Raw genomic sequence first — 13,190 nt, 5'->3', positions numbered from 1 at the left:
CCTCTCCTGACTCCTCCATACACATAGAGGTTCGGTTCAGCCAAGCATGTACCGGTATGTGTTTTTAATGGGGGGAGAGGTGAAAGACGCTTGTCATGCATCGCCCCTCAGGCTTCGCACTAGTTTATCCATTTTGTTGCTTTAATACTCACTTATTTAGGGAAATCTTTAATGGTCATTACTAATTAATGTTGCATTTATACCGATAATTAAGTCTGCACCAAACTAGTGCTTTTTCCTTTATCTTTGTGTTATGACTGGATCCCTTGCTATTCAGATGCAGCACATGTTATCGTGACAATTACAATGTGTTAAACATACAGATTGTTATGTCAGTTTTATTGGAACCATTGTGTCAACCAACAGATTTGGCTTTTTGCTACTCCTAAGGGTGTAGCCCCCTTTTAACCCCTTATACGGAGATCTGGACTTTGCTGCAGGGGAACAACCAGGCCCATAGCTCCTGGAGTAGTCTCCACATGACAGCTGACCCACGGGGGGCACAGGCACTAGTACAGAGCAGCAGGAGTCAGACAAACGCCTATTCAGAAACAGGCAGAGGTCAGTGCAGTCAGAGTACGAGCAACACGGTCCGAGGTTACAGCAGGCAGTGATGGGTCAATACAAAGGTCAGGTCAGGCAGCAGAGGGTCAGAATCTGGGAAATGGGCAGAAAGTCTGTACACGGGCAGCCAACATAACAGACATCTTAGGAGGATACTAGAATGCTAGGGAAGCTATTGCTCAGGCACCTGCCCAGAATGGGAGGTGCCTAAAGTACCCCAATTTGGCTGGTGACAATTAGGGTGTGAAAGGCCTTTTAAGAGCCAAAGGGAGTGCACGCCCTATGGGCAGAAGAAGAAAGGCTTTGCCGGCAACAAGGCCACAGCCTGGAGGCAGGTCCGAGACAATGGGTACCACAGCAGATGAGTGGAACAGCGGTGGTCTTCGACAGCACCACTGATAAAGAAAACTACCTTGTCTTTCTATTTCCTTTACGTTAAGTGTCAAGTTAAAATTTGCGGCAACTGTGTGCGGAACGCATCAAGTGTCAAGTTAAAGACTGCTACATCTCTACACCCTGTATAGTATAACAGATCTACCAAATGTGGTGTAAACCTATGAAATGTTGCCAATTTTATTGAACATTCTCTCCAGCAATTTCTAATTTATATCTGGGGTGGTCACTCAGCGTTAACAGATGCCTGGAACTGCCTAGTTATGTAGTAGTACAACGCTTGGCGTACCGGCAGGGCTGTGGCGTTGGTAAGCCAATCTTCAGTTCTGGTGCCTCTATTTTATTCACACTCCAACTCTGATTCCTTCATAATGGGCGAGAAGAGAAAACAAAGCAGAGCTAACCATTTCTATTGCTGCTAGAAGATCTGAGTTAGCACTGATTTCTCAATGCTTTAAAAGAACATTTAATGACATGATTACAATTTCTAAACTTTCAGAATTTTTTTATGAAAGTGCCAGTAAATATACAACGAGATATGTTTAATAAACGTCTATTTTAATATTTCATATTTTTTACTTTGAAGCCAGAGTTGGTATTTTTCTAACGACTCTGACTTCACCCAAAACTGGCTCCGACTCCACAACTCCCAACTCCACGGTCCTGAAACCTGGCCATATTTGCTGTCTAGGCCTCGAGAGAGGTGGTGGGGTGACAATTGCTGTGCATATTGTAATGGTGATACCCAGATTCCCAGAAAGGTTATACAAAAGATATGATTGAACTGAATATTTGTGACCTTGACAGATGACTGTTGGAGTTATGCCTGTTTTGATGCATTTAGCCACAGGTCCATATTAGCATTTTGGCGAGTGATGACACTAGTGGGCTTACGCCCGCCTGTATTAACACAGTACATCGATGCGTCCTCTATTTTGATTTTTTTTTAGCAGTAGGCAAGAATTTTAGCACAGCAGATTAGCAAATCTCAAGTAGTCATATTCGTCCAGTAGTCGCCTATACATTGAAAGCCGTCCTGTTAGATCCAAGGCAAGTAAGGCTCTAGGGGACCATTTTGTATTAAGGCTACTTTCACACTCGCGTTTTGTGCGGATCTGTCATGGACGGATCCGTTCAGACAATACAACCGTCTGCATCCGTTCAGAACGGATCTGTTTGTATTATCTTTAACATAGCCAAGACGGATCCGTCTTGAACACCATTGAAAGTCAATGGAGGACGGATCTGTTTAATATTAATGCAAATATGTTATTTAATTTAGTAAACAATGTTTTATTTTGAAAAACACTGAGCATTTCAGTTCTTGAGTTAAGCATAACTACATTTCTGCATTATCAGTAATTTGTGTGTGCTTTTGCCTTGAAAATCCAAGCAAATAGATCTCTAGCACAATTCCCTTAAAATATTGCATCGCATACCGTTATCGCAATTTTAAGGGCCCTAATCGCAATCGCACAAAATTCCCATATCGTGCAACCCTAATGCAAACTGATCCGTTTTGGACTGCTTGTGAGAGCCCTGAACGGATCTCACAAAGGGAAAGCCAAAACGCGAGTGTGAAAGTAGCCTAATACTGTTCTTGCTTAAAGCATTTTGTAAGATCACTGGAAGCCATCTACGAATATCTCTGAATGGCTATAGGGCACAAACCCCCCCCCCCCCCCCCATAATATCAATCGATATTCACTTTAACTGTATAGCAGTTCGCTGCCCAGTAGGTGGATGGCAGCAAGTAAGAAGAAAATGGATCTTGGTTCCTTTGTTCTTGGGATCAGTTAGAGTAAGTTCAAAATACACGTGTAAAAAATCGGTGCTGAATCCAAGCAGATTTTTACACCTCAAAATTACATGTGGCTTTTGTAAAAGTTTTTTTTCAGGCAGATTTTTTACTTTATTAAATTCTACAGTACCTTTCCCACATGCATTTTTTGGCGCGTGTATGCACGAAAAAAATGCACATATGTGCATATCTCAAATGGTGCATTTTTTCCTGTTTCCCATTAATTACCAGCTCTGATTCTACCCCAAGATATGGCTTGCTGCTTCTTTTTTACATGTGTATAAAAGATGCAAGTGCTGCTTCCCATTGAAATAAATGGGAAGCTGTTTTGAGATGTTTTTGGAGCAGGTTTTGAGGCAGAACTGCTTCAAAATCAGCACCAACAAACTCAGTGTGAACTGACTATAAGGCCCCTTTCACACGCATTGCGCCCGCACAGAATCTGGACCCATTCATTTCAATGGGACTGTGTACATGAGCGTTGATTTTTACGCATTACTTGTGCATTGCGTGATAATCACCGCATGTTCTATATTCTGCGATTTTCACGCAACGCTGGCCCCATAGAAGTGAATGGGGCTGCGTGAAAATCGCATCGCATCTGTAAGCAAGTGCGGATGCGATGCGTTTTTCATGGATGTTTGCTAAGAGATGTTGTTTGTAAACCTTCAGTTTTTATCACGCACATGCAAAACACATTAAAGCGCATTGCACCCGTGCGATAAAAACTGAACAACTGAACGCGATCGCATACAAAACTTAATGCCATTAATTGCGAAATCGCGCATTTTTCACTGAACAATCGGCTCACGCTCAAATAGGGCTAAACTACAATACCTGACAAGGCCCACGGATAAGACTGGCACTGTTTCCGGAAAAAAAGGATAAACCCCCACATACCAAAAGTGTTCTTTGTCTATATCGTAATTTTTACTTCATATGAGATAGTGTATGCTCTATATGGTGTCTAATATTTTACAGACTACAGGAAATTTATAATACATGAACTATAATATTTACCCATCTTGTCAGAGATAATGTCTGCTCTGTGTTCTTATAAAAGAATTCCTAGTGCTGATCGACATTGGCCCAAGACTAAAGACCTTTACACTGCCTAATTGTTCCTTCCCAGCAAGCGCCTGGTCGTCAGTGAAGAAGGCCGCTGTATTTACATGCAGTGATCTCCTCCACAGTATGGGGAGGAAAAATTGTTAATGCCATCGTTCGTCTCCTTAGGCCTCTATCACACGGGGGCGTCATGTTTTTGGCCCGAATAAGATGCAAAGTGCAAGTGCAAAACATTGTTATGCGTTTTGCACGCGCATAAGAAAAATCGGCATGTTTGGTCCCCAGACCCGAACCCGGACTTCTTCACAGAAGTTCGGGTTTGGGTTAGGTGTTGTGTAGATTTCATTATTTTCCCTTGGTTCTGAAAGAGGCTTTACAGAATCATTGCTTGCCGGCAGCAGAGGCTGCACTGTAAAGGAGCCTTAGGCCTCATGCACACGACCTTTGTGTGTTTTGCAAATTGCGGATCCGGAAAACAAGGATGGTTTCTGTGTGCGTTCCGCAATTTGCAGAATGGCACGGACAGACATTGATATAACTGCCTATTTTCGTCTGCAAAACGGACAAGAATAGGACAGGTTATATTTTTTTTGCGGACCACGGAACGGAGCAACGGATGCAGACAGCACACGGAGTGCTGTCCGCATCTTTTGCGGACCCATTGAAGTGAATGGGTCCGCATCGAGGCTGCAAAAACTGCGGTTTGGATGCAGACCAAAACAATGGTCGTGTGCATGAGGCCTTAAGCTGATACTTTTCACTATTGGCGCTACCAGTTGAGATAACAAATCAAGAGTAAAGTTGGATGAGTCTTATAGGGACAGTAATGGCAGCCATATTGGTTTATGATCCCAGCCTACGTTATAATGATAACGATACTCCTTGCACTTCATGTCATTTGTCTGTAGCACTGTGACATAACAATAACAAGAGATTTCCCATCAAAATAAGGGCTTAAAACAGAAAAAAAGAAGTGAAATATTTTAAGACAAAACCTGAAAATCAAGTTTTGACATTTTTTCTGCGACTAATTTTATACCTATAGACAGCACAATTACAGCACTATTACTACAAGGTCGGCTTAAATCTTTTGTTGCATTAATTCAGTGTCAAAGCTCTGCTATACCAAACAAACCAGTCTCAATGACGCAAGCTCAGAGCCTCTACATAAACTGCATGTGTCAATTAACAGCGGAATGCCAGGGAAGGGCCTTGTAAGTAGACGCCGGCATCAGGCGCTGACACTACATACTGCCTTAAGGTATACCCACTGGCTGAGTTACTTCAGGTCAGCAAAGAGGCTATAAAAAGCAATGACCTGCATGACTGGCAGGAAACAATCTGGTCAGGCTGAGAATTCTGCTGGTCCAATAGTGAGTCAAGCACTTTGCGATAAAGAGCTTCAGGACTCAATTTAGTCACGCTCATCGTTGTAATACTACAAATATGGTGGACAGTGGCAGATTGGGGTTTATGTTGATAGTTTTATCCCATCTTCCCAGGAAATGATATTCCATGTGCTTTCAACATTATTCTAACATGATGCTACATGGGCACCATTACTAATACCCAACGAACCACAGACATAAAAATAAAATGTAAGCAACCTAAAGGGAAGCAAAAGTATAAGTAGACATTAAAGGAGTTCTCCTGTCTAATATACATAAACTCATGCATGGTATACTGAAAAGTTATGCCAAGTCACTGCATAGTGGTAGATCAGTAGTAGCGTGCCACTGCACTTTATCAAGTGCCACAGTACCAATAGTCAGATACACTATATTGGATTATCCACAGTCCAATATAGTGTATCTGAACTTTATCACTTAGCTATAACTGTCTACTGTGCATTTAACCCACCCAGGGTCTTACTAACCCCAGATATCCAGGGTCTTATTAACCCCGGCCACCCAGGGTCTTATAAACCTCAAGCACTCATGCCAATATCCACTGTTGTCCACTTCTTACTCTGATCACCATATCATTGACAGTGACCAAGAGAGATATTTACAAAAGGCTTCTTACCAGACGAGCACCAATGCCCCCCCCCCCCCGCCCCCCCCCTCCACAACTATCCTAAACTGGTGCGGTGCCGTATGTCCTCTGGTTCAGCTATTCACCAAAATAGACCAATTTGCTAATAGACGCAGCTTATCTAGTAACTAGTGTTGAGCATATCAAAGCATCCGAAGCGGAATTCGTTTAGGAAAAATTTTATTTGCTGCCAAGCTGAATTTTCTTGTGCTTTGTGGTTAAGAATCAATTTATCCTAAAATGGTGGCTGAAAATAAAAAATAAAATAAACTCACCTCATCCAATTAATCTCAGAGAGGCCGTCCATTCCCGTCTCGATTAAAAGAAAACCCACCAAAAGACCTGCAGTGAGCGTGATGACGTCACCACATGATCATGCAGGCCGCGCGCGGTGACATCATTACGCTTGCCGCAGGTCCTTTGGCAGGTTTTCTTCAAGATGGGAGTGGACGGCCTCTCGACATTCAAGTGGATGAGATGAGTAGAATTTTATTTTACTCGGTATAACCCCCTGAGCATCTGAATGTGAGTCTCAGATGCCACCATCAGCGTTAAACAGGGGGCAGTGTGATCTCCGTTCACCATCATTAAGCCCGCTCCATACAATGAAAAGCGACTTCTGACAAAATAATTTATAACAAATCAAATTTCTTGCTAAATTTCTTGATAAAACAACAAGCTCTTTACTCACCGCCGGCACCACCGACCATTGACTAAGGGTAAAGGATATCATTATAGGCCGTGTCAGGCACCATCAGTATTGCTATGGCGGTTGGAGTGCTCCTCCGTGCAGAGAAATTCTCATGCATAGAAATACGCATGAGATTCTGCAAAACGTAAAGTTTCATGTACGGGGGGAATAGGTCATGAATAACAAATCGGTGGGGGTCTGACACGCGGCACCCACTGGAAGAGGCTGTGGTGCTTTGGTGAGCACTGCAGCCTCTTTACAGCATGCCAAGCACAGTAGTCTACTGCGTACAGTGGCTGTGCTTGGTATTGCAGTGCAGGTCTATTTGAATGGGACTGAGCTGCACATAAACTATGTGACCAAGGATGCAGCGCTCACTGGACTGCTGAGACCTCTTCAAATAGCTGATCAGCAGGGTGCCGGGATTCAGACCCCCAAGGATGTTATATTGATGACCAATATTAACGACAGGTCATCAGAATTTTACTCCTGGAAAACCCTTTAAGAAGAGGTCTAAGACAAGGTGAGAAGTGAGATGGTAAATGAAGAAAGCTATATTATAGGTACGTTTAAGAACAGGATGGGTGTACAGTGAAGAGAGTTTAAGAAGAGGTGAAGGACACTACGAACACTACGGAAATAAAGCCACTTACCTTGATGGTGCAGGTAATTAATATTGCAGAACACTCATTGTTAAAAATCCATTGTTTCCTACAAGACAGAAACATTAAGTATGAGTGGACATGAGAAAGCTGACACGTGCTACAGATATCACACAGTGACGGACTGTTTATCCGTTGGCAGGACCAGGGTGTTGTGTCAGATAAAGCCATGCAGAGGGCTCCTGGCCATACGAGTGAGCGTCTGCCAAAGCAAACAACTTCTACTCATACAATGAAGACACAAAGGATGAGCCTGGCTCTACGTCTTCTGCAAAGGCTAAGTGAATAACATTTGCGCAATATAACACAGTAACAGTAATTGGCTTCACTTCATTAAGGTAGTGAACAGCAGAAGGTACTGATGCTGAATACATTAGAATGAGATTGCAGTAATTTCACAATTTGCACAGCTGTCATTATCATTTTTTCCACCCAACGCTGAAAAGCTGACACACTTCTGCATATGTGCCAATAAATCGCATGAGATTTGTAATGGTCCGTCCATAAAGATGCTGCTTATCAATGCATATCCATGTATACCATGTGGCCGTCAGACAAAAATGGTAGGTGACAGCTGACAATTCAAGATAGACAGAAAACATACTGGAGGAGATTTATCAGGGCCGGCACTTTCTGCGCCAGTGTTGATGTCCCTTGCACTGCCGGAGAATCCGCTTAATTTATGACGAGGTGCAGGCAGTCAGTGCGCCTAAACTGTTGTCAATGAAGACACATTTGTCTCGGGTCTCTTACCCACCCTTGCCACACCCTTTTGGAAAAGTGGCGACGGCGGTGTAAAAAGATTCACTTGCGGATTTTTATTTTTCAAAAAAGTAACATTTAAAAAAGTCACAAACTGCTTGCAACTTTTTAAAGCCACTTTTCTGGCGCAAGGAAGATGATAAATCTCCCCCTACTGTATTTTTTAAATGATGCTTTAGATGTAATTTACAGAAGACCAAATCTTGCCAAGCCACCTGTGTCATCAATACCATCACTAAGTCTAGATTTAATGTTACCTCACTCACTGCTTGGTTGTGACGTTTAGATCCAATTACATGCTAAACTTTGGGCTTCGTCTGCAGGTCTACATAATCCCCAAAATTCTAAATAACCCCACAATTTTTCTATGGGATTGAAGGCCAGTTATTTTACTAGCATCTAGGGGTGCACCGAAATTCCGGCGGCCGAAAATATCGGCCGAAAATGGGCCTAATCCATTTCGGCCAATATTGGTACATATCGGCAGAAAATATGGTTGGTTATATACGTTCGGGCGGCCGGCCGGCGGCGCCCCTCATGCTGTGCCTCCTAAACGCTTGCCGCTCTAAAGAATCTCCGGCTCAGTGCTGCGCAGCCTGCTGTGTCTGCTCTGTGCTACTGCTGTTGTTAGTGTAGCGTGGCCGAGCTCTGTTCGTTTCGCGGTACAGGGGCTTTTGTTTCCTGTACCCGGCCGGACTGACAGGAAGTGCTCACTTAGTGAGCACTTCCTTTCAGTCCGGCCGGGTACAAGAAACAAATGCTCCTGTACCGCGGACCGAACAGAGCTCGGCCACGCTACACAGGCTACACTAGAGGGGGAGGGGGGGGGGTGTAAAATGAGAGTGACAAGGGGGTGTGTAAAATGAGAGTGACAAGGGGGGGGTGTAAAATGAGAGTGACAAGGGAGGGGGGTAGAATGAGAGTGACAAGGGAGGGGGGGGGGAGTATAATGAGAGTGACAAGGGGGGTAGAATGAGAGTGACAAGGGGGGGTAGAATGAGAGTGACAAGGGAGGGGGTAGAATGAGAGTAACAAGGGAGGGGGTAGAAAGAGAGTGACAAGGGAGGGGGGTAGAATAAGAGTGACAAGGGAGGGGGGGAAATGAGAGTGACAAGGGAGGGAGGGGGGGGAAGAGAGTGACAAAGGAGGGAGGGGGAGAGTGACAAGGGAGGGAGAGGGGGGAGAGTGACATTTTTTTTTAAATAACCACTTTGGGTGGCATTGTGTGTATAATATCTATGTATCTGTTTAACTTTATATTTTAATTCACTTTCCTTTTTTTTTTACTTAAAAAAAGTATTTTAAAAGTATTTGGGCAAAAAGGCAGTTTCGGTTTCGGTTTTCGGTCAAGGGCATCCTGAATTTTCGGTTTCGGACCAGAATTTTCATTTCGGTGCACCCCTACTAGCATCCCACACTTTTTGTGAAGCAGATCACGTAGATATCGGGCCTTGTCCAAATTGAAGTCATCAACCGGGAACTTAGGAGCTTCTATGTTCTGATTAAAGTCTAAAACGTCTGATTAAAGTATAAAAATGTATTGAGGATGAAACCTCAAATAAATCACCATCATTACTGTGATTAAAGGGGTTGTCAGTTTTTTAAATCCTTAGAGGAGCAGACAGGCTTAGTTAGGCCTCATGCACACGGCCGTTGCCCAGCTGTAGCCGTATTGCGGCCTGCATACAGCGGGTCTGCAGTACATGGGCACCGGCCATGTGCACCCGGCATCACGGATGCAAACCCATTCACTTAAATGGGTCTGCAATCCAGGAGATGCAGTGCGGTGCGGAACGGAAGCACAGATTGGAAGCCCACGGAAGCACTACAGAGTTCTTCTGAGGTGTTTCTGTCAGTGCCTCCGCACTACAAAAAAATAGAACATGTTCTAGTTTTTTACGGTGCGGACAGATCACGGACCCATTAAAGTTGAATGGGTCTCGATCCCATCCGTCCCGTCCGCCACACGGATGTTGCCTGTGCATTGGGGACCGCAAATTGCACGAAGAAAGCCGCACAATGGTTGTGTGCATGGGGACTAAACCTAAGAAAAAAAGCTGAACTTAGTTGCTAAAGGTCCACCTGTACCAGCTCTGCTGGTCTGGGTTCTGGGGCATCTGCTCTCCATCAGACTGATATAATGACTTCACATTCATGTTACTGCTCAGCCAATCACTGACCTCAGCAGTCGGGTGTGCATGTGAGGCAAATTACTGCTGGGGCCACTAATTTGCTCAGATGTCACATGCACGGTTGGGAATCAGACCTGCTGCTATGGAACAGAGGGACATTTATTCTTTGTTTTATAAGCCTGTCTTCTCCCCTGAGAATTTTAAAAACTGTTGGACAACACTTTTAAACCTTTTCTAACATCTGCAGTACATGTACATGTGTTTAAAGATGGTGCCTGCTCAGGAGATGCTGCTGGGTGCCCTCTGTTTTACATAGCAGACTCCCGGTCGCACAGTTAGTGATCGGCAGAAGTGGCAACCACAGACTTTTCACCACTCGGATGCCGTGGTCAATTGTAGAAATAGAGTGGTAAATTACTGGGAGCATTGCAATCTCAATAACCGAAAGCTTCCCCCAGTGATGAATTTGTGGGAGCCGTTCAGTTGCTATGGTAGCCTTGGGAATTTTAAAGGCTCCAAGGCCTGCTATAGCAAAGTACTATCGAGCATTTCCTGTGGCAGGGCTTGATAGGAATGTAGTGACTCTTCTATAGGTTACAATGGTAAATCACTGTAGTTGATGAAAGAAGTGATCGATTTGAGTTGCCATTTTTTTGTTGCTTCACCACCGACAAAATATTTTATAAAAAGTGATCAAAAAGTCAAACACACCCCAAAATTGTATCAATAAAAAAAATTGGGTGAATTTGGCGATGCAAAAATCACATAGCTCTGTAGCCATAAATATAAAAAAGAATTTGGCGATGCACAAAAAAAATAATGATTTTTGTCAAAGTAGCTATCACCCCATTTGGATTTTTTTCCCAGATTCCTACTATATCATATACAATATTAAATGGTGCCATTAGAAAGTACAGGGTGGGCCATTCATATGGATACACCTTAATAAAATGGGAATGGTTGGTGATATTAACTTCCTGTTTGTGGCACATTAGTATATGTGAGGGGGGAAACTTTTCAAGATGAGTGGTGACCATGGCGGCCATTTTGAAGTCGGCCATTTTGAATCCAACTTTAGTTTTTTCAATAGGAAGAGGGTCATGTGACACATGAAACTTATTGGGAATTTCACAAGAAAAACAATGGCGTGCTTGGTTTTAACGTAACTTTATTCTTTCATGAGTTATTTACAAGTTTCTAATCACTTATAAAATGTGTTCAATGTTCTACCCATTGTGTTGGATTGTCAATGCAACCCTCTTCTCCCACTCTTCACACACTGATAGCAACACCGAAACTATGGATACAGGAAGCCTGTGCTAGCATTTCTCCTGCGGTGTTGCTATCAGCAACTTGTAAATAACTCATGAAAGAATAAAGTTACATTAAAACCAAGCACACCATTGGATTCAAAAAGTTGGATTCAAAAAGGCCGACTTCAAAATGGCCGCCATGGTCACCACCCATCTTGAAAAGTTTCCCCCCTCACATATACTAATGTGCCACAAACAGGAAGTTAATATCACCAACCATTCCCATTTTCTTAAGGTGTGTCCATTTAAATGGCCCACCCTGTACAACTTGTCCTGCAAAAAACAAGCCCTTAGGTGTAACGGCAGAGCCTCTAGGTGTAACGGCAACACCCCCGTTGCTCCTAGAGGCTCATTTGCATATAATAAAACATCATGTAACAGATCAGCCAGTGTCATAGGTACAAGTCTGCTGACAGATGCCCTTTAAAGTCTACAGTATTTTGTGTTCCACAGTCTAATGGAAATAATTATATCAGTGATTAGAAAAATATGACTGCTTTCTTCTAAAAACAGAACCACCTTGTGTGTGGTCTCGTTCACGTCAAAGAAGTTCAGCCGCTATCAGACACAACCCCTGCTGTTTCTGAGAGAAAGCAGAACGTGTTTTTCTAGTCCTGTACAAAAAGGCCATGTCTACAAATAGCCTAATTAAAAACCTGAAGATCTTTGTAATTATTTTGCCAGCAATGGATAATGGGACATTTCAGCTCTGAGGGCTCGGCTACACAACGACATTTGTCACGTGACATTTATGTCACAGCAATGTTGCGCAACATTTTTTGTAATGAATGTCAAAGGGGCGATCTCAAAAACTCTGCCGGATCTCAAAACCGGAACTGAAAACGCAGATGTGAACGCAGCCTTAGTGATACAACGTACTTACAGTGCTAACCCAACTTTTCTATGTCTATTCATTCTACGTAGCGTATATGTGAAATCGTGTTAGCAGGTGAACGTAAGGCTCCTACAAACACCAATCCCCCCTTCACTTTTTAAGGCAGGCACATCGGCTCAGCCGACCGCTATGCCTAGTACATGGCGCTGATAGGTTAGTGACCTAAAGGACTGGTCATCAATGTTGAGGCCATCAATATCCTGGACAATCTTTTTTCCGTAATACACTGTCCTAAATTACAACTCAGTACAATCAGTAGACAACAGACGAATTTGAGAACATATCAAGCGCAAGTATTCAACATCACTGCAGTTGGTTAATCTCAAGTACAATCTGGCTCCGACTCCAAGCAGCCACAGCATATAGAAAGACAGAAACGGTAACCAGACTAAATGCGGGAGATAGCATATGTAACACAGCAATTACTCAGAGATCCGTGAGCAGTGTTTGCTTTCTGTATCAAACATTTGTGTTCTCGTAAATAAGGACAAGCCAATAAACTACAACTCCCACCATCTTTCTTCAGCCAAGAAACAAAAATCCTTTAGTAATATAAAATCAATAGAACAATGATAATAATAAAGAAAACCTGATTATTCCACTTCTTCCAATGGCCGCGGAAAGAATATCTGCCCAAATCTGCAGAGGAACATCAATCACAGGCTCCTGTTCTACTTAATTTATTTACGGAGAAGCAAATTGGATGTGATGCTTGAGAACACGACTTTTCAAGGAGATATTCACAGTTTATTGAAGTGAAAACATCATTCCGTATTTGGATTTTTCACATTGTAAATTGAAGAACATTTTACAGTATGAGGCTTGGAGGTATGCATAGAAAGTAATAAAACCTTAACAAAAGTAAAACAAGAAAA

General features: G+C 43.0%; 1 protein-coding gene across 3 annotated transcripts in view; it reads right to left on the bottom strand.

Annotated features, from left to right (window-relative positions):
• Positions 1 to 13,190, bottom strand: part of PLCB4 (phospholipase C beta 4) — a 349,218-nt gene that overhangs the window by 297,498 nt on the left and 38,530 nt on the right. For all 3 annotated transcript variants that reach the window (XM_044288724.1, XM_044288726.1, XM_044288725.1), the window contains exon 2: positions 7,205 to 7,262. The gene's annotated coding sequence lies outside the window, so the exon portion shown is untranslated. The remainder of the gene's footprint in view (positions 1 to 7,204; positions 7,263 to 13,190) is intronic.

The sequence above is a fragment of the Bufo gargarizans genome, chromosome 4 (genome assembly GCF_014858855.1).
Source record: "Bufo gargarizans isolate SCDJY-AF-19 chromosome 4, ASM1485885v1, whole genome shotgun sequence".
Classification (NCBI taxonomy): domain Eukaryota; kingdom Metazoa; phylum Chordata; class Amphibia; order Anura; family Bufonidae; genus Bufo; species Bufo gargarizans.
Note: the sequence above shows the minus strand (reverse complement) of the source record. Positions and strands in the feature narration are given on the sequence as shown.